Source organism: Bos indicus, chromosome 8 (genome assembly GCF_029378745.1).
Source record: "Bos indicus isolate NIAB-ARS_2022 breed Sahiwal x Tharparkar chromosome 8, NIAB-ARS_B.indTharparkar_mat_pri_1.0, whole genome shotgun sequence".
NCBI lineage: Eukaryota > Metazoa > Chordata > Mammalia > Artiodactyla > Bovidae > Bos > Bos indicus.
Genome location: NC_091767.1, coordinates 5,682,451 through 5,706,850, shown reverse-complemented (window position 1 = coordinate 5,706,850; position 24,400 = coordinate 5,682,451). Strand labels below are relative to the sequence as shown.

Genomic DNA, 24,400 nt, shown 5'->3' with positions numbered 1-24,400 from the left:
CAGTACTCTTGCCTGGAAAATCCCATGGACAGAGGAGCCTGGTAGGCTGTAGTCCATAGGGTCACCAAGAGTCAGACATGACTGAGCGACTTCACTTTCACTTTTCACTTTCATGCATTGGAGAAGGAAATGGCAACCCACTCCAGTGTTCTTGCCTGGAGAATCCCAGGGACAGGGGAGCCTGGTGGGCTGCCGTCAGACACGACTGGAGCAACTTAGCAGCCCCCAAGTGATTCCAGTGTGCAGCGAGGTTGAGAATCACTAACCCACATGATAATTCCATCTTTCAGAAGGGAGAGGATTAACACTCTGCTTCTAATTCTGGCCAACTCAGAGGCCCTGCATGGAAAATCAGAAGTGACAGGAATCCTGGAAGAGGGCCACCTGGCCATCAGAAAATTCCAGAGGGATGTGGTCACTGCCAGACACACTCAGTTTGAGTTTTAAAATATCTCAGGAAATTATAAAAGCTTGACTTTGACCCTTTGGTCTCCCCTGGTCTGAGAGTCCAAAAAGAAGCAGGGGAGAGTCCTCAGAATGAAATTCTGATGCTACAAATGTGAATGATCCAAAGCAAGGGCTGGGGGCCAAGGGGAAGAAGAGAAGAAAAGGGAAGGGGGCAGCCAAAAAGATTTACTATTTTTGTGTAGGAAGCTGGCTGCTGAGATCAGATATGTTTTTCAATAGTGTATATAAATGTGAAATATGATCTGAGAAACAAGCATGGATACAAAAAATCTGTCAAGAACATGTGAGAAAAGAGTCAGAAAGACTAAATCCAGAAGGAGTCCACCATTCCCGATGATGAAGAGGGTCATTTGACAAAAAGCAACTTCGGGAGCCACACAGGGCTGGATGGCATTTCAGCCATGTTGTGTCAGCAGGAAAGGCACAGGGTGACCACACCCTCAAACTGTTTCACACTTTAGAAAGGATGGGACAGAGTTTGGTTAAAAGGGGTTGAAGAATAAGATCACTTGAGAGCAAATGCTTGCTGACCTAAATAAGTTCAAACACTTATATGGAAATAACAAACTGGAATATTAATATAATTTTCAGATGAAATTGCTTTAATCTTTAAAAATAAGAATGTAAGATGAGCCTGAGGACTGTTCCACATTTTTTTAAGAGGAAAGTAGAAAACACCTTTGAAGTATACACTCAAAGACTTGCTGATTCTTCAGTTCAGTAATTCTAGGACGTACTTTAAAATGCAATTTGAATACATGACTTGCCACATTAAATCATACCAATGATGTAGTTAACAGAGCAGAGACAAGGAATTATAACCTTTTAAATAATCGAATTCAAATTCAGAGGTTCAATAAAGAGAATTTTATAAAAGCTGAAAACCCTCTTGGAATAGTTAAATAATACATTATAACTGACCACCCCAAAACTCTGTGGCTTATAACACTATTAATTTGCTCACAATTCTGTTTTCCTGGGCCCAGCTGGCTAGTTTTGTCTGGTGTCCCTCAGGCAGCTTCAGTCATCTTCAGCTAGACTGAGGCTGGATAGACCAGGACAGCTTCAGCCACATGTCTGGTGGTCATTGCTGGCTGCCAGCTGCACTACAGCTCTGCCTCAGGGGTGCAGGGCTCGTTTACATGGTGGCAGCCTTCCAAGAGAACAAGGGCAGAAGCTGCAAGGTCAAGGCTTACAGGTCACATACCATCACTTCTGCCTCATTCTGTTGCTCAGAGCGAGTCACAAGGCCAACCCAGACCAGGGGACAGGGAATCAGATAATACCCTTCAATGAGAGTTGTTGCAATTTGTATGTCTTATCTACCATTCTCTCCTCAGAGAAATGCTTCTACACTAATATGCAGGAAATAGTTTACTTTCAGGGGATCCACAGACCCTTGCAATCCATGTTAAGGGTCTTTATTCTAACCATTGGCCTATTTAAACAAGGAAATTAAAGTCCAAAGACACTAAGGACTGTTTGTATAGGACACAGCATTGCCGAGTGGGCTGTCACATAAGTTTCATAACTCCCAAGCCTGTGCTATTTTCATCCTGCCCAGTTGATAATCACCTCATTATTATCGGAAGGGAATTTTAGTGATTTCAGAAGTCAACTTTGACTCCCAAATCTGGACAACAATTTTACTGAAATGTATACAGTAGAATGTAAGTATTGAATATTTGATCTCATATTCTACACGTACATCCAGGGAGGAAAATTGACTGGCTAAAATAGATGTGGGGATTGAATCTGCCTCCAATGCAGGAGACTTGGGTTTGATCGCTGGGTCTGGAAGATCTCCTGGAGAAGGAAATGGCAATCCACTCCAGTATTCTTGCTTGGAGAATTCCATGGACAGAGGAGCCTAGTGGGTCCATGGGGTCACAAAGAGTCAGACATGACTGAGCAACTAACACTACACCACTATGCTATTATTTTATTAATTTGTAAACTGGCATAACTTTATAAGCTATGGGCAGTTCCTTACATGTGGTTCTTTTTTTACTGACAGCTGTTCTTTATGCTTCAACTTACTCATGCTGAAAAGTTGATTACACAGATAATTTGAGATTAGCAAGATTCTTTTCACTTTTACACCATCTATTTTAAAATGCACTCATTAACAAAAACAACACATTTTCAGTTATATTGATATTTACCAGGCACTGTTACCATTCAAGTTTTTGGTTTTTCCTCATAAAGACAATTAAAGGGAAGTTGATGTGGTTTAAATTACTGCCTTTTGTTGTTGCCAGTGGATGACTTTATGTGAAAACTGCAGATTTTACTTAAAATTTATATTAACCATTAGTATTTTATTCATTATTTTATTTTTTGGTAAATTTGGCAGGTGGATCTGGTCCAGATGGATGGAGAGAAATGAATTAGTTTTGAAACATCTAATTTTCAGAAATATTGACTCATGAAGTTATGGGTTTTTTTTTTTAAAAAAGCTTTTTATCATAAAATATTCAAGCATGAAGAGAAATAGTAAAAAGTACAATGGACAGTCATAATCCCATACTTTTAATCCATAATTGTCATTATTTTGCCATCTTTGCTTCATCTGTGTTCTGTTGTTATTAGGCCATTTTAAAGTCAGTCACCCCCAAGCACTTCAGCATACATCCCCCCGAAATGAGAACATCCCCTTACATAATCCACTTAATAAGTTAATTCCCATACCTAGTCCATATTCAAATTGTAACCTGGGCTTTATAGAATTTTTTTTCCAATTTAGAATCCAATCAAAGAGCACATGTTGCAGTTGGTCTGTCTTCAGTTTCTTTTTATCCAAAATAGCACACACACACACCACTTTCCCATGCTCCTGACTTTTAGAAGAGGCCACGCCAGTTGTCTTTTAGAATGCCCTAATTCTGGGCTGTTTGGATTCTTTCTTCATGTGGTTTAACACATTCCTTCATGTTCAATATGTCCTGTAGAGTCTCTATGAGGCTCAGGTTACACATTTGAAGAATACTCCACACACGCGAGCATGTGCCGCATCGTGCGTGACGCCAGCTGGGCACTAAGCCTGGCTGCCACACTATTACTGATGTCCGGTTTGACCCCTGAGTTAAGGTGATGATAGTCCCATCTCTCTCTATTTGTAAGGTGGGTTTTCTCTTTGTCAATTAGCAAATCATCAGTGGAGCCATGAAAATATCCAGTTCCCTAAAGTTAGTCTTTTTTTAAAGCATACCTCACTGTACTTTCTATTTTAATAAAGAATTATATTTGGTTTTTCAACACTTTCATTGAGTTGGTATATTCACTTAAAATTATGAAAACAAATCAATGTCTGCATTAAGCCAGTAGGTAATTATTCATTCTCTCCCTCCTGTCTTTGTCATTCTTGGCACCATTCTGGCTTTCAGTGGTCATGCATACCTGGGCTAGTACATTGGCCATCATTTGGTTCCCGGAGCTGAGTGTTATAGTTTCTTCATCCACTCTTGGTATTTTATGGTTGCTCCATGCCTGTGTTCAGACCTAGAGCAATGTAAACTGCTGTAGACCTGAATGACATATTGTCCTGAGTAATGAAATGAGATCCAGGCAGGACCCAGTGACCAAGAAGGTGGGCTTTCCTGAAGGTATACGATGGCTGCTGGACTCTGACCATCAGTGAATTGAGCCACACACTGGATTTGAAATGGAGGTCCCTCCAAGTGACTTCTTTTTTTTTTCTAACAAGGTCAAAAGACATGAATGAAAGCATAGCAGTAACCAAACATGGGGGTATGAAGCCTAATTAGGAATAGAAAATGATTTCTAAAATCTGTGTCTGTTCATTCTCTTTCTTCATTTGTTTTTGTTTCACTCTCATCTGTGATCCATTTGCCTTTCGTCATCTTCTACCATGGCTTCTGCAAGAATATCCATCTTGAAATGTCCAGCACGGCTCGCACCCACTTCAAACATTGTTTAAAATCTCATTTATTATTTTGTGCTGCGGTCTCACTTAAAAGCCAGGTTACTGAAGCTGCAGAGCACATACCTTTAATTCCCAGGGTTAGAAGGAGAAAGAGAGAGCGTGGGAGGAGGGGATGAGCTAAAGCTGTGAGACGTTCCACAACAGACATGCCAGGAAAATAAGAAAAGTCAGAAGCCTTACAGGCAACTAAAATCTCTAGATGCAAGGAAACTGGGAAGTGCTCAAACCTGGGCTCAGTAGAGTATAGAAATGTGATGAAGACCAGGACTGGTATTTTTTTTTTTTCCCCAACAAGAGGTTAGTTACTTAAGGACCACATTCCCAGGATTAGAAGGATTTGCCCGAATAGCCAAGGGAACACTTATCTGCAGTTGAACTAGTGAAATGAAGATGCGGATTCTGTGCAAGCTGCCGGTTACAGGAGACTATATTTAGAACTTGAAATTGGCACTGGGAATAATCATATTAGATTGATATGAGCAGATGAAAGCTATATTAAGTAGGAATTATGTTTTGTAATTAGCTTAAATTTTCAGATACTAAAATCCAGGTGTTTGGGGGAGCCATTAGGGTTTAGCATTTCCTCTAAAGAAAAACAAACACAAGACCATGTGGGGACATCTCAGGCCAGGAACTTAATCATATTCATTCAGCTTGGTTCCTTCCTTCGTGCCCAAATAGAAAACAGGGACCTGCAGTAGAAAACTGGGCTTCTCTGGTGGCTCAGTAACAAAGAATCCACCTGCAATGCGGGAGATGTGGGTTCAGTTCCTGGGTCGGGAAGATCCCCTGGAGAAGGAAATGGCAACCCACTCCAACATTCTTGCCTGGGAAATCCCATGGACAGAGGAACCTAGTGGGCTATAGTCCATGGGGTTACAGAGAGTCAGAGACGACTTAGCGACTAAGCAAGAAATATATAACATTGCATTAGTTCTCAGGTGTACAGTAGAATGATTCAATATTTGTATATATTGCAAAATGCAATATATTGCAGAATAAGTTCAGTTAGCATCCATCAACATACACAGTTACAATTTTTAAAAATTTAACTATAGTTGATTTATAATATCGTGTTAATTCCAGGTATAAAACTTCAGCTTCTTTTCCACTACAGATTATAAGATACTGAATACAATTCCCTGTGCTGTACAGTAGGACCTCGTTTATCCATTCTGTATATAATAGTTTGCATCTGCTAACTCCAAACTCCCAGGTCATCCCCCTCCTCTCTCCTTGGCAACCACAAGTCTGTTCTCTGTGTCTTGTTGAGTCTGTCTCTGTTTCACAGATACGCTGATTTGTGTCGTATTTTAGATTCCACATATAAGCGGTATCACATGGTATTTGTCTTTCTCCTGTTGAGCTACTTAGTACGACAATCTCTAAGTCCATCTGTGTTACTGCAAATGACATTTCATTCTTTTTTGTCACTGAACAATATTCCATTGAATATTGGTCAAGATTATTGGTCTTCAATGACCAGTTCATTGAATATTGCTCAAGAAAAGCTATGAAAAACATAGACAGCATATTAAAAAGCAAACATTACTTTGCCGACAAAGGTCTGTCTAGTCAAAGCTATGGTTTTTTCAGTAGTCATGTATGGATGTGAGAGTTGGACTATAAAGAACGCTGAACACCAAAGAACTGAGGCTTTTGAACGGGTGTTGGAGAAGACTCTTGAGAGTCCCTTGGACTGCAAGGAGATCAAACCAGTCAATCTTGAAGGAAATCAGTCCTTAATATTCATTGGAAGGACTGATGTTGAAGCTGAAACTCCAATACTTTGGCCACCTGATGCAAAGAACTGACTCATTGAAAAACACCCTAATGCTGGGAAAGATTGAAGGCAAGAGGAGAAGGGGACAACAGAGGATGAGATGGTTGAATGGCATCACTGACTCAATGGACATGAGTTTGAGCAAGCTCCGGGAGTTGGTGATGGACAGGGAAGCCTGGAGTGCTGCAGTCCATGGGATCGCAAAGAGTTGGACACGACTGAGCAACTGAACTGAACTGAACTGGGAACTGAATATTCCATTATATGTGTGTGTGTGTGTATTTGAATTATAGCTTTGTCTGGATATATGCCCAGGAGTGGGATTGCTGGATCATATAGTTTTAGGTTTTTGAGGACCTCCCTACTGTGCTCCATAGTGTCTGTACCAGTTTACATTCCCACCAACAGTGCAGAGGGTTCCTTTTTATCCACTCCCTTGAGCTACTTCACTTTCACTTTCACTTTCCAGCATTTATTGTTTGTAGACTTTTTAGTGATGGCTGTTCTGACCAGTGTGAGGTGGTACCTCATTGTGATTTTAATTTTCTTCTTTCTAATAATGAGCTATGTTGAGCTTCTTTTCATGTGCCTATTGACCAACTATATGTCTGCAATTAAATAATACTCAGATTAATATCATTTTCTTGTAAGGAAAAAAGACAAAGCAAAAGATGCATTTCAATCAAGATGAAAAATTTTGGCTATACCTCCCCACAAACAAGAACACAAACAGGCAACCATCTAAGAGAAAATACATAAGAGTTGAATTGATAATTTTTTTTTAATTTATAAAATAAAAATTTTAAAGTCACTGACAGCACCAGATGGAGTCACAGGTGAAGGAAGACCAGCCACATTATTCTGGAGCTTCCATGCAGGAGTCCTTGCCTGCAGAGTCCCTGCACCAAGACACTCTTTACCTCTGGGTCCTTGCTATGTGTGGTTTGCAGCAGTTTCCGAGAGAGGGCCTCCTCAGCCCAAGAGCTGGGGAGCCTGACAGGGGACTCAGAACTCTCACTCCTCTGGGAGAAGCTCTGCAATATAATTATTTTCATTTGTGGGTCACCACCCTGCAGGTTTGGGGTTGAATTATATTGCACAAGTGCCCCTCCTACCATTTCACTGTGGCTTTTTTTGTGTTTGGATGTAGAATCTTGGTTTGGTAGGCTCCAGGCGTTTCTGTTCATGGTTGTTCAGTAGCTAGCTGTGATTTTGGTGTTTTTGTGAGGGCATGTGAGCTCAAGTCCTACTTCACCATCTTTTCTCTACCTCCATTCTAAAACTAACATGATGTTGTATGTCAGTTATATCTGGGGAAAAAATTAAAAAATCAACTTTACTTCCTAATTTATGTATTTGGCTGCCTCACCTGCTGGGCAGGACATTAATTCCTGGCTGACAGGAGTGGGTTTCTCTCCTTTGGCATCTGAACACCCTGCATCTGGCACAGCGCCTGGCACAAAATACATACTCAACTGAACATGTGTGCATGGTTGATAGATGATTTAATGAACTAGTTCAGTCCAGTTCAGTTCAGTCACTCAGTCATGTCTGACTCTGTGACCCCATGAATCGCAGCACACCAGGCCTCCCTGTCCATCACCAGCTCCCAGAGTCCACCCAAACTCATGTCCATCGAGTCGGTGATGCCATCCAGCCATCTCATCCTCTGGAAAAGACCCAGCATCAGGGTCTTTTCAAGTGAGTCAGCTCTTCTCATCAGGTGGCTAAAGTATTGGAGTTTCAGCTTCAACATCAGTCCTTCCAATGAACTGATCTCCTTTAGGATGGACTGGTGAAGTAGTTAAATAGTGGCTAATATTTGTAGAATTGTTTTTGGTGAAACAATAGTTTTTCAGGGAACACTGAAAAGGCCAACTAATTTTCCCTTAAGATGGCTCATTGAATCTTCAAATGCTCTATAACTGTATACTTGAACTTATGTTGCAAGCATAATTTTTTAAAGTAAATCTATCAATACTCATTTAATCTTATAATTGAATCTCACTTGCTGTGATGGTTAATTTTATGTGTCAGCTTGACCGGACCAAGGAGTGCCAGACATTTGGCCAAACGTGGTTCTGGGTGTGTGCATCTGTGAGCAGGGTTGAGAATGAGATTCACATTTGAGTCAGTAGATTGAAGAACACAGTTGGCCCTCCCTCATGTGGGTGAGCCTCAACCAACCAGCTGAAGGCCTGAGTGGAAGAAAAAAGTCTTGACACTCCTGTGAGTGAGAGAGAACTCTTCCTCTCTGACCGCCCTTGAGCTGCTATATCAGTTTTTTCTTGCTTTTGAACTAAAACCGAAACATCAGCTCTTTTGGGATGTCAGACCTGCCAGTTTTTAGACTGAGATCCTACCATCAACGTTTCTGGTTCTCAGGCCTTCAGATTTGGACAGGAACTGCATCAGTTCCCCTGGGTCCCCAGCTTCCTGCTGCAGATCTAATAACCTCAGCTTCCATGATGGTCTGAACCAGTTCTTTATAATAAACTTGTACGTACACACATGCATGCACGCACGTGTGTGTCCTGTTGGTTCTGCTTCTCTGGAGGACCCTGGCTAATACACCGGCAAAAGGAAATCTAGTTTTGTCAGGTTCAGCCATAAAGTATCACAAAACTTCACATAAAAATAATACTTCTAAAGTTAATGTACTGGAGCTGCAACTTGTAGAGGAAAGCATATACAGTAAAGATAAAATATCCATGAGCAGCCAAGCATTAGACATTAAATTTTATTTTTCTCTTTTCCTCCTTAAAAGAAAGATTCTTCCATGATAAACTCTCCATATAACAAATGAAAGCTTTTGTTGAAATTAAGGAAGAAGCAGGGAAGAAAAGGAAGAAGCAGAGGTAGTAAGAGGCAGTATGATTTCCACTTTCCAAAGTCATTTCCCACCCCCACCTCCAGGAGTTAGTGCCTCTCGTGAGCAGGGGCTTGCAGAAGCTACCAGGGTAACCAGGGCACTGCAGTAACCAGGCAAGTCAATCCAAAAACTGGTTTGCCTGATTTTTGTAAACTCTCAAATGGCCATGAAAACTTTTAAAATTGATGTTAAATACTCATTTGAGTATAAAATAGTGTCTTGTTGAGGGAGGGTTTGCTTAAGAAGAGACTGTTCCAGTTTTCATATTGAGCTGCCCTGTGGATGGGTGATTCTCATCCAGAATCCAGGTCAGGACGCATAACTACAATCAAGAAACCAAGAGGAGGGACTTCCCTGGCAGTCCACTGGTTTAGACACCATGCTTCCACTACAGCAGGCACAGGCTCAGTCCCTGGTCAGGGAGCTAGATCCCACATGGTGCATGCTGTGCCCAAAGAAGAAAAAAGAAGCCAAAAAGAGTCTAAAAGACTTTTTAAGCATCCAACCTAAAAGTGCAATGTTTTGTCCCAATGTACCCAATATTTATTAAGAACCTACTATGTGTTTGACATTATAGAGGCTGATTTTAATTCTTTGCCTTCTCATGAATTTGGAATTTATTCCCCTAAGTTCAATCAGCTGATTTCTTTTTTTTTTTTTTTTAATTTCCTTTTCTAACTGAGTCTGTATTGCATTTCAAATCTCAGTATCCAGGACAACTAGACTTTAAAAACTTTGTGTGTAGTCAATATTATTTCATCACATGGGCCAAGTTGCGATGTTTCTTTTAATTTTCATAATATATATAACATCTTCAGCTTTTATTTATTTGTAAATACTTAACCTTCAAAGGTTAAAAATCATCACAGTTTTGAAATTTGATTTTAATCTTACCCTTTGACCTTTGGGAGAAAATACATTTAAAATCTATTGCTCACAGAGGTTTTTATTTTTAATGCCATATTTCCTAGAGTCCACTGATACTTCATGAGATTTGTTCATTTTAGTCACGTTTTGGTATTGAACTATGGCTAACTTTAAAAGCTAGTAAGTAAAACTTCTTAATAAATGGTTAATAGGGTAGTTGTTTCTAAAAATTCACATAATGCTACAAAGTAACAATCAAGGTGCCAAATCCAGATAATTTGAACTATATTAAAAAGAAATAAAGACAAAAGTTATAGGGTTTCTTTAATGTTGTATAATGCAAAAACTCAGTAAGCAAATGTTCTTATGAACTACATTTAAAACAAAATGGTTTTCCCAGCACCACTTATTGAAGAGGCTATCTTTGCCCCATTGTGTATTCTTGCCTCCTTTGTCAAAAATAAGGTACTCATAGATGCGTGGATTTATCTCTGGGTTCTCTGTCTTGTTCCATTGGTCTATATTTCTGTTTTTGTGCCAGGACCATACTGTTTTAATGACTGTAGCTTTGTAGTATAGTGTGAAGTCAGGAAGGTTGATTCCTCCAGCTCCATTCTTCTTTCTCAAGACTGCTTTGGCTAGTCAGGGTCTTTTGTGCTTCCACATGGATTGTGAAATTTTTTGTTCTAGTTCTGTGAAAAATGCCATTGGTTATTTGATAGGCATCACATTAAATCTGTAGATTGTATTTGGTATTACAGTCATTTTCACAATATTGATTCTTCCTACCCAGGAACATAGACTATCTCTTCATCTGTTTATGTCATCTTTGATTTCTTTGATCAGTGTCTTGTAAGTTTCTGTATACAGGTCTTTTGTCTCTTTAGGTAGGTTTATTCCTAGATATTTTATTCTTCTTGTTGCAATGGTGAATGGTATTGATTCCTTAGTTTCTGTTTCTGATTTCTCATTGTTAGTATACAGGAATGCAAGTGATTTCTGTGTATTGACCTTGTATCCTGCAACTTGTATTGCTGAATTCACTGGTTAGCTCTAGTAATTTTCTGATAGTTTCTTTTGGGTTTTCTATGTAGAGTATCATGTTATCTACAAACAGTGAGAGTTTTACCTCTTCTTTTCCAATCTGGATCCCTTTTATTTCTTTTTCTTCTCTAATTGTTGAGCTAGGACTTCCAAAACTATGTTGAATAATAGTGGGGAGAGTGGACACCCTTGTCTTGTTCCTGATCTTAGAGGGAATGCTTTTAGTTTTTCACCACTGAGAATAATGTTTGCTGTAAGGTTCATATATGACCTTTACTATGTTGAGATAGGTTCCTTCTATGCCCATTTCTTGAAATGCTTTTATCATCAGTGGATGCTGAATTTTGTCAAAGGCTTTTTCTGTATCTATTGAGATAATCATATTGTTTTTATCAATAAGTGGTGCTGGGAAAACTGGACAGCTACATGCAAAAGAATGAAATTAGAACACTACCTAACACCATACACAGATAAACTCAAAGTGGATTTAAAAACCTAAATGTAAGACCAGAAAGTATAAAACTCTTAGAGGAAAGCATAGGCAGAACACTCGATGACATAAGTCAAAGCAAGGTCTTCTATGACCCACATCCTAGAGTAATGGAAATAAAAACAAAAATAAGTAAGTGGGACCTAATTAAACTTAAAGGCTTTTGCACAGCAAAGGGAAGTACAAACAAGGTGAAAAGACAAGCCTCAGAATGGGAGAAAACAGTAGCAAAGGAAACAACTGATAAAGAATTAATTTCCAAAATATGCAAGCAGCTCATACAACTCAATACCAGAAAAGCAAACAACACAGTCAAAACGTGGGAAAGGGAGCTGAAGAGACAGTTCTCCAAAGAAGACATACAGATGGCTAACAAGCACAGGAAAAGATGCTCAACATCACTCATTATTAGAGAAATACAAATCAAAAATACAATGAGATACCACATCACACTAATCAGAGTGGCCATCATCAAAAAGTCTGCAAACAATAAATGCTGGAGACGTTATGGAGAAAAGGGAATGCTCTTGCATTGCTGGTGGGAATGTAAACTGATACAGCCACTAGGAAAGACAGTATGGAGATTCCTTAAAAAGCTAGGAATAAAACCACCATATGAACCAGCAATCCCCTCCTAGGCATATAACCTGAGGAAACCAAAATTGAAAAAGACACATGTACCCCAATGTTCATTACAGCACTGTTTACAATAGCTAGAACATGGAAGCAACCTAGCCGTCCATTAACAGATGAATGGATAAAGAGCTATGGTAAATTTGTACAGTGGAATACTACTTAGCCATAAAGAAGGAACACATTTGAATCCATTCTAATGAGGTGGATGAACCTAGAGCCTATTATACAGAGTGAAGTTAAGTCAGAGAAATATAAATATCATATACTGACATATATATGGAATCTAAAAAGATGGCACTGATGAATTTATTTTCAGGGCAGCAAAGGAGAAACAGACCTCGAGAACAGACCAATGGACATGGGGGGAGGAGAGGAGGGGGAAGGGGAGATGTATGGAGAGAGTAACATAGAAATTTACCGCACCATATGTAAAACAGCCTGTGGGAATTTGCTGTATGACTCAGGGAACTCAGGGCTCTGTGACAGGCTGAAGGGTGGGTGGGGAGGGAGACAGGAGGGAGGGAACCTGGGTGTGCCTATGGCTGATTCTTGTTGAAGTATGACAAAAAACCACCAAATTCTGTAAAGCAGTTATCCTTCAATTAAAAAAATTAAAATTCAAAGGCAAATTCGGAATGGTAAAGGCTGGAATGGCTCTATGAACTGTGAGATGTCAGGATGATGACAAGGATAAAATAAATGTCAGGAACTTCTCAAAAAAAAAAAAAAAAAGGTAAGTGATCCAGTTTGGATCTTTGTTATTTAACAGTTAGCTTTGGTTGAAAGGTAATTTGTATTTTTTTGTTGTTGTTGTCTTTGCTTGCTGCTTTTTTCTACAGTCTTTACCATCACTTGCTTAGCAACCAGTCTACCTGACACATTAACATGATTTAAACACCAAATCGCCTGTGAGTTGATGTCGGTCATTTAGACTGTGAATGCCAAGTGGGAAAGACGGATCAGACCCATTCATCTTGCACCTCACGTCCCTATGACCAGCATGGTGGAATGCTTATACACTGGAGACACTCAGTTAAAAGCCTTTTAACTTCTACTATAGACAGAGTGCCTGATGAACTATGGACGGAAGTTCATGACACTGTATAGGAGACAGGGATCAAGACCATCCCCAGGGAAAAGCAATGCAAAAAGGCAAAATGGCTGTCTGAGGAGGCCTTACAAATAGCTGTGAAAAGAAGAGAAGTGAAAAGCAAAGGAGAAAAGGAAAGATATACCCATTTGAATGCAGAGTTCCAAAGAATAGCAAGGAGAGATAAGAAAGCCTTCTTCAGCAATCAATGCAAAGAAATAGAGGAAAACAATAGGACGGGAAAGACTAGACATCTCTTCAAGAAAATCAGAGATACCAAGGGAACATTTCATGCAAAGATGGGCTCAATAAAGGACAGAAATGGTATGGACCTAACAGAAGCAGAAGATGTTAAGAAGAGGTGGCAAGAATACACAGAAGAACTATACAGAAAAGATCTTCACAACCCAGATAATCACGATGGTGTGATCACTCACCTAGAGCCAGACATACTGGAATGTGAAGTCAAGTGGGCCTTAGGAAGCATGACTAGGAACAAAGCTAGTGGAGGTGATGGAATTCCAGTTGAGCTATTTCAAAACCTCAAAGATGATGCTGTGAAAGTGCTGCACTCAATATGCCAGCAAATTTGGAATACTCAGCAGTGGCCAGAGGACTGGAAAAGGTCAGTTTTCATTCCAATCCCAAAGGCAATGCCAAAGAATGCTCAAACTACTGCACAATTGCAGTTATCTCACATGCTAGTATAGTAATGCTCAAAATTCTCCAAGCCAGGCTTCAGCAATATGTGAACTGTGAATTTCAAGCTGGATTTAGAAAAGGCAGAGGAACCAGAGATCAGATTGCCAACATCTGCTGGATCATTGAAAAAGCAAGATAGTTCCAGAAAAACATCTATTTCTGCTTTATTGACTATGCCAAAGCCTTAGACTATGTGAATCACAATAAATTGTGGAAAATTCTGAAAGAGATGGGAATTCCAGACCACCTGACCTGCCTTTGAGAAATCTGTATGCAGGTCAGGAAGCAACAGTTAGAACTGGACATGGAACAACAGACTGATTCCAAATAGGGAAAGGAATACGTCAAGGCTGTATATTGTCACCCTGCTTATTTAACTTAAATGCAGAGTACATCATGAGAAATGCTGGGCTGGATGAAGCACAAACTGGAATCAAGATTGCCAGGAGAAATATCAATAAGATATGCACATGATACCACCCTTATGACAGATAGTGAAGAAGAACTAAAAAGCCTCTTCATGAAAGTGAAAGAGGAGAATGAAAAAGTTGGCTTAAAGCTCAACATTCAGAAAACTAAGATCAGATCAGATCAGTCACTCAGTCATATCCAACTCTTTGCGACTGCATGAATTGCAGCATGCCAGGCCTCCTTGTCCATCACCAACTCCCGGAGTTCACTGAGACTCATGTCCATCGAGTCAGTGATGCCATCCAGCCATCTCATCCTCTGTCGTCCCCTTCTCCTCCTGCCCCCAATCCCTCCCAGCATCAGAGTCTTTTCCAGTGAGTAAACTCTTCGCATGAGGTGGCCAAAGTACTGGAGTTTCAGCTTCAGCATCATTCCTTCCAAGGAAATCCCAGGGCTGATCTCCTTCAGAATGGACTGGTTGGATCTCCTTGCAGTCCAAGGGACTCTCAAGAGTCTTCTCCAACACCACAGTTCAAAAGCATCAATTCTTTGGCGCTTAGCCGTCTTCACAGTCCAACTCTCACATCCATACATGACCACAGGAAAAACCATAGCCTTGACTAGACGAAACTTTGTTGACAAAGTAATGTCTCTGCTTTTGAATATGCTATCTAGGTTGCTCATAACTTTCCTTCCAAGGAGTAAGTGTCTTTTAATTTCATGGCTGCAGTCACCATCTGTAGTGATTTTGGAGCCCAGAAAAATAAAGTCTGACACTGTTTCCACTGTTTCCCCATCTATTTCCCATGAAGTGGTGGGACCGGATGCCATGATCTTCATTTTCTGAATGTTGAGCTTTAAGCCAACTTTTTCACTCTGGTAAATATATATTATGGTGCTTACCAATGATAAACAGATTAGAGAGACAGAAAGGGGAAAAAGAAAGGAAATGGACAGATCACTAATATGAACTGTAACCCTGTTCCTAACTCTTCCTTGCTTCTCCATGTGGGCTGGGCCAGATGCTCACCCTCCCGAAGAAGGTAAGACCTCTGGAAATGCTGTCTCTCATGTGCTAGAGAGACATGTGTGCAGGCACAGAGCCTTGGCAGCTACAAGGCAGCATAAGCAACAACATATGCCTCTTACAGAGTCCGTTGCCATGTGTAGACAGTCAGGCTGCAGGAGCGAGCCTCCCCCTGGGTTGGAGGGCAGCTCTTCCCTACCTACACCCAGAAGGCCAGACTCCACGAGCCCCACCCCACCTTCCCCCGCCTCTCCTTCCTGCAGGCTGCTTTGTTGGTGTCTGATGCTGACAGAGAAATTCGCAGGTAAGAATTTATTATTCACTCATTTATTCAGCATTTTCCCTCCAGTGAGAAGAGAACTGCTCATATCCAAAAATATCTAATCCCAATAGGGAGTTTGTGTCCTATCAAAGCAAAATCCTCAATACATGAAATCTGAGATCTCGCCCATTTAATGAATTCCTTATAATTTTTAAATAGCATATATTATTTTAATGCTTTACCCAGTTGGAAAGTTACTGAGGGATAAATTGGCAGCACCTCTGTTTTCTTTTGAGAAAACAAATTCATAAAAATAAAGGGTTCAACATTTATTTTGTGTTATTATTTTGGCAGCTTTCTTTTTATGACCAAATTCTGAGTCGTCTTATGTTGTCTGAATTCTAAAAAGATTCAATTGATCACAGAAAAATTTTCTTAAAGATTTGCTTTGCCATTTTTTTCTCTGGCTAATCCCTGGGTGGTTTTATGCAGTACTTACTATTTAAAGGACCTAATTTATTTTTTATGGCCCATCACTAATATCCAAGATAGTATCCAATTCCTTAATTCTGAACTCTGCCTTGAGTGACAGCCAAACTAAACGAAATGAAAATATCTTGGGCAGTCTTTGTTTACATACGGTGGCAGAATTAACTCTAAGTTACACGGATCACTGCACTGGGGATACTCCGAGTCGCTGCTCTGTATGTGCCTGCCAGAAGCCTTCTACTCCCAACACTTCAGGTAAAACAAGACATTGTGAGCACCTGCTCTGAGCAAAACATGGTGCCGGCAATACACAGGTGGGTCAGGCTCAGTGCCTGATTTGACGGGCCTGGTTGGAATAGGGTCTTGACCTGTGCTGTGCTGTCCCTGCTTACTCTGTCTCTGGGGGCAAAGAGTTCTCGCTCTTGCTGTTTTCAGGAGACAGACTCCTATTCTTGTCCAGTACATCTATTAAATGTTTATCTTCGTAGGTCTGTCTGTGTTGCTGCAGATGGCAAAATTTCATTCTTTTTGATGTCTGAGTTATTTTCTATTGTACGTATATATGTATCACATCTTCTTTATCCATTCATTTGTTGATGGACATTTAGGTTGCTTCCATATCTTGGCTATTGTGAATAGTGCTGCCCTTTCGAATTAAGAGTTTTGTTTAGATATATGCCCAGGAGTGGGATTGCTGGATCATACAGAGTTTTAAGGACCTCCACACTGTTCTCCCAGAGAAGGCAATGGCACCCCACTCCAGTACTCTTGCCTGGAAAATCCCATGGACAGAGGAGCCTGGTGGGCTGCGGTCCATGGGGTCACTAGAGTCGGACACGACTGAGCGACTTCACTTTCACTTTTCACTCTCATGCATTGGAGAAGGAAATGGCAACCCACTCCAGTGTTCTTGCCTGGAGAATCCCAGGGATGGGGGAGCCTGGTGGGCTGCCATCTATGGGGTTGCACAGAGTCCGACACAACTGAAGCAACTTAGCAGCAGCAGCAGCAGCATACTGTTCTCCATAGTGGCTGTACCAATTGACATTTCTACCAACAGTGTAGAGGGGTCGGTCCCTTTTCTTTGAATTTACTGTTAATGTGCATATAGTACAATTCATTTTGTGTGTGTACATTTCTGTACACTTTGAGAGATGCACAGAGTCATAGATGCACCACCATGAGGACCCAGAAGCAACCACTCCATCCCAGAGAAAGCTCCCGCTTTCTCTGCCCTTTGTCGTCAGCTCCCTCCTTCCCACCGACCCCTAGCAACTGCCTCCTGTTCTCTGTTACTGTTGTTTTATCTGCAAAGTTTGTGTTTATCAGTGGGTTTCAGAAGGGAAGCATCCACTTTCAAGTCATGCTTTGTGTCGTTAGTGTGCTGGGCTCTCCACAGTCAGGGTCGTTCTCTGATGTCTGTCAGTTGGAAAGGGGAGAGCCATGGAATACTCTAAGGACCTTTTAAGTGTCAGTCTCCTTCTTCTGGATTATGTAAGAGTGTCAGTGGGAGAGATGCGAGGGCACCAGGTGGCTGTCCATGTCTGGCTGGAGCTCAGAGAATGGCTCTGGGAGCAGGGCTATCGCCCTCACACAGAGCATTGTCTGGATACCCACCCATGTGCTTGGCACATAGCACACACTATGGAAAGGTTTTCATCAGTGAGGGATAAGGGGGAGGAGTTTGTGGGCCTATTGGCCTAAAATATGTAGGGAGCATTGACTTACATCATTGAAATAATCATTGATCACTATTGATTTTTTAAATAATTCCATTTTTACAAAGCCTTAGTTCCATTTGGGTTCAATTATTTGGGGAGAAATCTCATCTCCCACCTTCTTGTAATTAAAAAACATGTTCTTTTTAGATGATTTCAAAATGTTCTTCTCCAACTCCCAAGCTTGCTGGCTTGGCTGACTTGATGTGACTCCGCATCACTGGAATAGAAGAACATGTGTGGCTTTGGGAATTCAGGTGAAGTGGAACTGGGAGCAGATTAAGGCAGCATAGAGACACTGAACCTTGGAGGACCATTTTAACAGGAGTGTTTTAATGCTAATACTTAGCTCCAGCTGGGAGGGGTTACAAGAATTATAGGCAAATGTCCAAGTTATCGTTATGAAATTGTTGGCAGGGTTCTCCCAAAATAATCCAAGGCAAAAAAATTCTGGCCTTTGGTGACTAACAGTTTTTGTCAACAAATTCGAGTTTTTCCAGCTTCCTCTCAGTCACGTGAACCCAAAAGGCAACAGCTGGTAGGTCATGGGTCAACTGCTGTGCACCTGTGCTGGCTTGTCTCCTGGGTGGATTCACTGATTTTTAATCTGTAGAGACTTGAGTAGTCAATTAGGTTAAATTCTAGTGATTCTTTTGCATAATACAATAATGCCTAGATTCTAGACCAATGCCAAAAACTGGGTCATGTGATTCTTTAGTACAACAGGAAAATACCTTTTGTCAGTAGCCTGTTTACTCACATCCAAATAAAGAACAGACTACATTAACTTGATAAATTATAATTAAGAAAAAAATTTTAAAGCATTGTTTCAATTCATTGCATATTCCATGAGAAATTTTTTGTTAGTCCACATGATCCAGAAAATTCCCAGCTTCCTGGAATTGTAGATACATATGTGTATAGATACTACCCTTCTGTAGTATTAATATCAGGCCCACATTTGGAAGAGGGGGACAACTCATAGCTGATAATAGTTCAGAAAGTAGAGAAACTAGTTTATAGGCTCAGTTCATTTTTCCTACTGTGGACATTCATGGTTAAGGGGGCTACATCAGGTCTGTGAGTCAAATAGAATACTGGCATTTCCTTAAAATCTTAGATAAAGTAAAAGAACATCATATTTCAGAATTATACATCTTAAGTCTGTCATAGCCCTCAAATTGATGTTCATTTTTCCCAGTTCACAGTGTACAGTTCCATTCACAATATAGAGTTCACTGCGTTTTTATAGTTTTGCATGTTAATCCCATTATTTTGTCACATATTACAGAGTTGAATGCTAAAGCATCATTAGACCAAGCACTTATCTCAGGTGCCTGGGACAGGGCTGAGTTAAGCCTTTGCGCTGTTCCATGTCTGTGTCAGGCATTTACCAGGCCTGCCTTGTTGTTTTTTCCGTCTTCTTTACCTTCTGAGCCACCGGGGAAGCCTGCCCTAAGTGCATGTCTTGTACCAAAACTCAAATTGCCTTCTGATTGGAATCTGAGTCTCTCCTCACACCAACACAGTGTTGGGTCCCAAATTGTATACCGTTACAGTCCTAATTTTTCCATTTGACTACATCTGTCTAGGTGGATCTTCCCTGTAACTCAGATGGTAAAGAATCTGCCTACAATGCAGGAGACCTGGGTTCGATCCCTGGGTCAGGAAGATGCTCTGGAGAAGGGAATGGCAATCCACTCCAGTATTCTTGCCTGCAGAATCCCATGGACAGAGGAGCCTGGCAGGCTACAGTTCGTGGGGTCCCAAAGAGTCGGACACAACTGAGCAGCTAACACTGCTACACTGCACTGCTCTAGGTGGAAGATGATGGAAAAATCTTGGGAAACTCCTAATGAAAAGCCTTGGAGGTTTTTACTCTCTGCACACTGAACAACTGCTTGCTGGGAATTGTTCCTTGGATTCCCTTCCTGGGATAGAATGTAACATATTCCAGCTGGCACTGTTCAAGGCAAGAAAATAGATCATGATTAAGTTGATGAATGACTCCGAACCTCTCACTGCTTCTTGGGAATTCTCCCTTTGAGCACACTGCCTAGGACAAGTCTATGTACCAAGTAAAGAATTTGTTCCATTTGACCGCAAGTGTAGTGTGTTCTCAGGGAAGGCGATGGCACCCCACTCCAGTACTCTTGCCTGGAAGGAGGAGCCTGGTAGGCTGCAGTCCATGGGGTCGAGAAGAGTCGGACACGACTGAGCGACTTCACTTTCACTTTCCACTTTCATGCATTGGAGAAGGAAATGGCAACCCACTCCAGTGTTCTTGCCTGGAGAATCCCAGGGACGGGGGAGCCTGGTGGGCTGCCATCTCTGGGGTCGCACAGAGTCGGACACAACTGAAGTGACTTAGCAGTAGCAGCAGTAATGTATTCTGCAGTGTACAAGGTTTTCTCCTCCTGCTGCTTCCTCTTCTCTTTTTAACCTGTCTCCCCACAACCTCTTTTTTTTTTTTTTAAACTTCAGATTGGCCATTTCCTCCATAAATGTTCTTTATGCCAGCCGGATATGGGCCTGGCTAAGGTAGCAAGCACCAAGTCTCCCCTATAGCTGATTTTCCGGTGCGCAAAGGAAGATGTGAGGAAAAGAAAAGGACACCCTACACATCTGGGAAGACAGAACACTTGCCCCACACACAGAAGACAAGGTCAGGACAGTACATGTATTGTCTGTGTCAAGCACCACTGACACCACACACACACACACACACCCCCCACAATCTTGGACTAAGCCTTTGCTGTCTGGTATGGAAGCCGCAACCTTCATATAGTTATTGAACCCCTGAATGTGACTTGTCTGAATTGAGACTCACCGTAGGTATAAAATGCATGCACACTAGGAAGACTAGCATAAAATGTGAACTTTTTCCCAAATAATTTTATATTGACTGCATACTAAACTGATCACATTTTCAGTATATTGGGTTAAATAAAATATAATGTTAAAATTAATTTAACCTATTTTTCATATTGCTACTAAAAAAACATTTATGGGCTTCCCCAATGGCTCAGCAGGTAAAGAATCTGCCTGCCAATGCAGGAGACACGGGTTTGATCCCAGGAACATCCCCTGGAGGAGGAAATGGCAACCCACTCCAGTATTCTTGCCTGGGAAATCCTGTGGACAGAGGAACTTTGTGGGCTACAGTCCATGTGGTCACAAAAGAGTCAGTCACGACTCAGCAACTACATACTAAAACATTTAAAACTCCATACATGACTTGCATTTTACTTCCATAGGACAAGTGGAGCACTAAACAGTTGCTTACCTGCTTTTGTTTCCCTGACTGGACTCACTTGTACGCTTTTAAACTTCCCCAAAACAGGGTCAGCTCAGCTGTACTCCCCTGCTACACCCCAGCCCCTAACAACCTATTAGGAGCACTTTCAGCTCTGAGCTCAGGTCACCTCAGTGAGTCCTGCCATCCCGAGGGCTGTGAGGGTTCCTGAAATTCTCGTTCCCCTGAGGGAATCCAGGGGCATCCAGTCCCAGACCAGCAGTGGTCTGTCCCTGGTGCGCCCTCATGCCCTGCCAGGGAACCCTCGCATCCAGGGCAACCCATGGCCCCCGAACTGAGAAACACAGACCTTATACAGGAGATACACTTTCACTCAGGGCACAAGAATTCCTTCAGGGAGACGAGAGGATGCTGAGGGGCGGGACAGAGGGCCGACAGGACACACGGGATGAGCAGAACCTGACTCCATCTGTCCACGGAGAGTAGGTGTAACTTCCACATACTCCTCAGGACACGGGCAGGTTTGTGAAGCATCGGCCCCATCTGCACACCAGCATGTGGGGCGGAGCCTCTCCTGGCTTGAGGTCCAGCCTCGCCCCTCCCTCCCCCAAGCCCCCAGAGCTCTGCCCACTCACAAGAGGCCGGGGAGTGTCTGGTGCTTCTTTCCTGGTGACCCGCTCCATGTGTACTGTGTCACATTGGTCTTTGTTCCCCACGGCCTCTCCTCTGTCATGTTGCAGGCAGAGACGCTGACACCGGTGTTCTGGATGGACTGTCTTCACAAGGGTTCCTCACAGTGGACGGCCTGGAAGTACAGAGATGGAGTTTCTCTCTGCAGAAGGCCAGCAGTCTCCCTTCCCACCAGACAACCCTTGCCTTCCTTGAGCTCAAAGTGCCTTTCCTGTAATGTCAGCTGCTGCTGTGCAGCTGTCACCCTATGGGGACTGAGGCTGGGAGCTGCCACAAGGAAAGACTGGCACTCAGACTGTTGCTGTAACTAAGCCTTTATCTCTGACCCAGGGCCCTGTGTCTCCTGCCAGCACTGAGAACACTGGCATGCTGGCTCCTCACTCACAAGTAGGGGGAATCTCAGACATTCCACAGTTCTCAACAGGACCTTAATGCTGGAAATCTAAATGCACATGGGCAAGGAGCAAGTGTGGGAGCCTAGGGAACAAGGTGAAGGGAATGGGTTCCAGAATCCAGCTGTGGTATGTAGACTCCTAATTGCCATTAAATGTTTGTTCTCACTTTTTTTCTTTGTAAAAATAATCCTATCGTTTTAGCTGAGAACATTATGGCTAGCTAAAATCATACATTTCTGTCTGTTTTGTAGCCAGACCTGGCAAATCACGGAGTTCTAGCTGAGGAGACATAAGTGGAAGTGGAAGAGAGTGTTCCTTCATTCTTGCTCCCTTTTTCTTTTTGCTCCCTGGACTGCAGATACAATTGTTGGCACTCCAGCAGCCATACTGGGCCATGAGGTGAATTTGAAAATAGAATTCATGCATAGTGAGTAACAAGATAGGAAGAGCAGAAGTCCTTGACACCAGGAAGCCACCAAACCATCCATGACCATCCTGACCTCTTTTCATGAGAGAAAAATAAACTATTTTCTTTAAACCAGTGCTGTTTTGGATCTTCTAGCAATCTAATCCTAACTAATACACAAACAATTTTCAGTAAGAGTAGAGGATATTATAAATCACATTTCCTAGGAAAGGTGCCATCCTATGTCTGTTTGACAGTTAAAACGTTGAAAAGTGAGGGCAACAATTAAATCACGTGCATGTCTCCATGCAACCCAAGAGCAAACCCATTTTAAACAATTGAATTCAGTTCTATTTTATGAAGAACTTACTCTTACACATGTGAATAGTATGTCTTAGCAATACTTACCTCAACCTACTTAGGAATGGCTTGTTTCAAATATTTTCTAACACTCTGAACATAGACATTTTATCACCTTAAAAAAGATTTCTTAGGTACTTTGAAAATGTTTCATAACACTGCATGCTGCCAGCACTGCCCAATTCAGGCTGGGCCTGTCAGCCAAGCTTGGCATCCGTCCTGTTGTACCCCAGTCAGCCCTGATTTTAATTTCTCAGGCCAACCCCACCAGCACCACACCCTAGGGCCTTGCCTCCAGGTGGCCACTGCTGCCGTCGGCTGCCTTGTGCAGAAGTGTGGTCCTCAATAAACCCTTGCGTAGGATGTGGAGAAGGAGCAGGGCGGGGCAGCGCTAAGAGCACGCGTGTTCTAGAGTCTACCCCGGTCCCCGGGGTCCTAGCCACGCTGCTGTCAGGAATGCATGGGCGTTCTGTCTCCATGCCCTCACCTGACAGAGAAGGAATGAAACACGGGCTTTGAGGTTTGACTGAGTAATTCATGAGGAAGAGCTCTGTAACTAGAAGGGCCGGATTGTGTCACAAGCTGTGAAGTTGGGATTCCTGACAGAAATCCAATGGGAAAAAGGAAGCCAAGGGCTCAGCCTACTGGGCATAGATTGATTTTATAGGGGTGTCAGCCTCTATTACCAGTGACTTCCTGGGGGTCTATCAACCCAAACCTACTAGGATCTTCCTTGGAGAAAGAGAATCTCAGAGGAACTATTTCCTTCTCAAACACCATGAGGAGAACTTAAATGTTTTCCCGGAGTTCCTGGTCAGGACTTTAGAGAGAAGACCAGGGTTCTGACACAGGGCTGCCAACGTCACACGCAGGGGCTCCCTGATTCGGGCTGACTCGCCAACCCACTCACCCCTGGTAGGTGGCTTCAGTTTACATCCCATCTTTGCTGTTCACTCTCACGTGAGCCTGCTTCCATAACCAAACTTCAGTTTCCTCATCTACAAAATGAGAATACCAAAACATACTAGATGCTTGTTACCCTCAATCCCATTCCTCCTAGTTTGTCAAAAAAAAGAATATCTACAAGATCAGAGACCACTGGTTCATGTGCTGGAGACTTGGGGACTGGGTCTCACTTCCAGCATCCTCGCAGGGCCAAAAAGAGATGAAAGCTGATTTAGAGATGTGCCCTGGAGAAACAGCTTCAAACATTGTGTAGGATGGGACTCTTGGATGACCTCAAACCAAAGAGACAGGATTGTGAGGTAGACAAAGTCTGTTTTTAGTTCCTTTGTCTCCTAATTCCAGGGCCCTTCTCCCTCCTGAGAAGGTGTCCCTTCTTGGACACCAAGGGACTTGGTGTCCCTTGGCTGCTCGTGGAGGCACTGGATTGTCTTCCCCTCCTGCAGAAGCCCAGTGGGCAGGGTAGGTCTCAGCCCCAACCGTCTCATCTCACCCATCCTCATCACAACTTCCTTATGCCCAAAG

The 24,400-nt window shown here is 42.2% G+C and overlaps 1 protein-coding gene and 1 long non-coding RNA gene across 4 annotated transcripts in view; one reads left to right on the top strand and one right to left on the bottom strand.

Moving 5' to 3' along the window:
- LOC109562768 (uncharacterized) overlaps positions 1-22,684 on the top strand; it is a 52,164-nt gene extending 29,480 nt beyond the window's left edge. For 2 of the 3 annotated variants that reach the window (XR_011567985.1, XR_011567987.1), the window contains one exon: positions 21,802-22,684. This is a non-coding gene — a long non-coding RNA (uncharacterized lncRNA). Of the gene's footprint in view, positions 1-12,945; positions 15,641-21,801 lie in introns of all 3 variants that reach the window. The other variant, XR_011567986.1, reaches the window with a different exon arrangement.
- SAP30 (Sin3A associated protein 30) overlaps positions 15,586-24,400 on the bottom strand; it is an 84,774-nt gene continuing 75,959 nt past the window's right edge. The window contains exon 6 of the transcript XR_011567984.1: positions 15,586-21,866. The gene's annotated coding sequence lies outside the window, so the exon portion shown is untranslated. The remainder of the gene's footprint in view (positions 21,867-24,400) is intronic.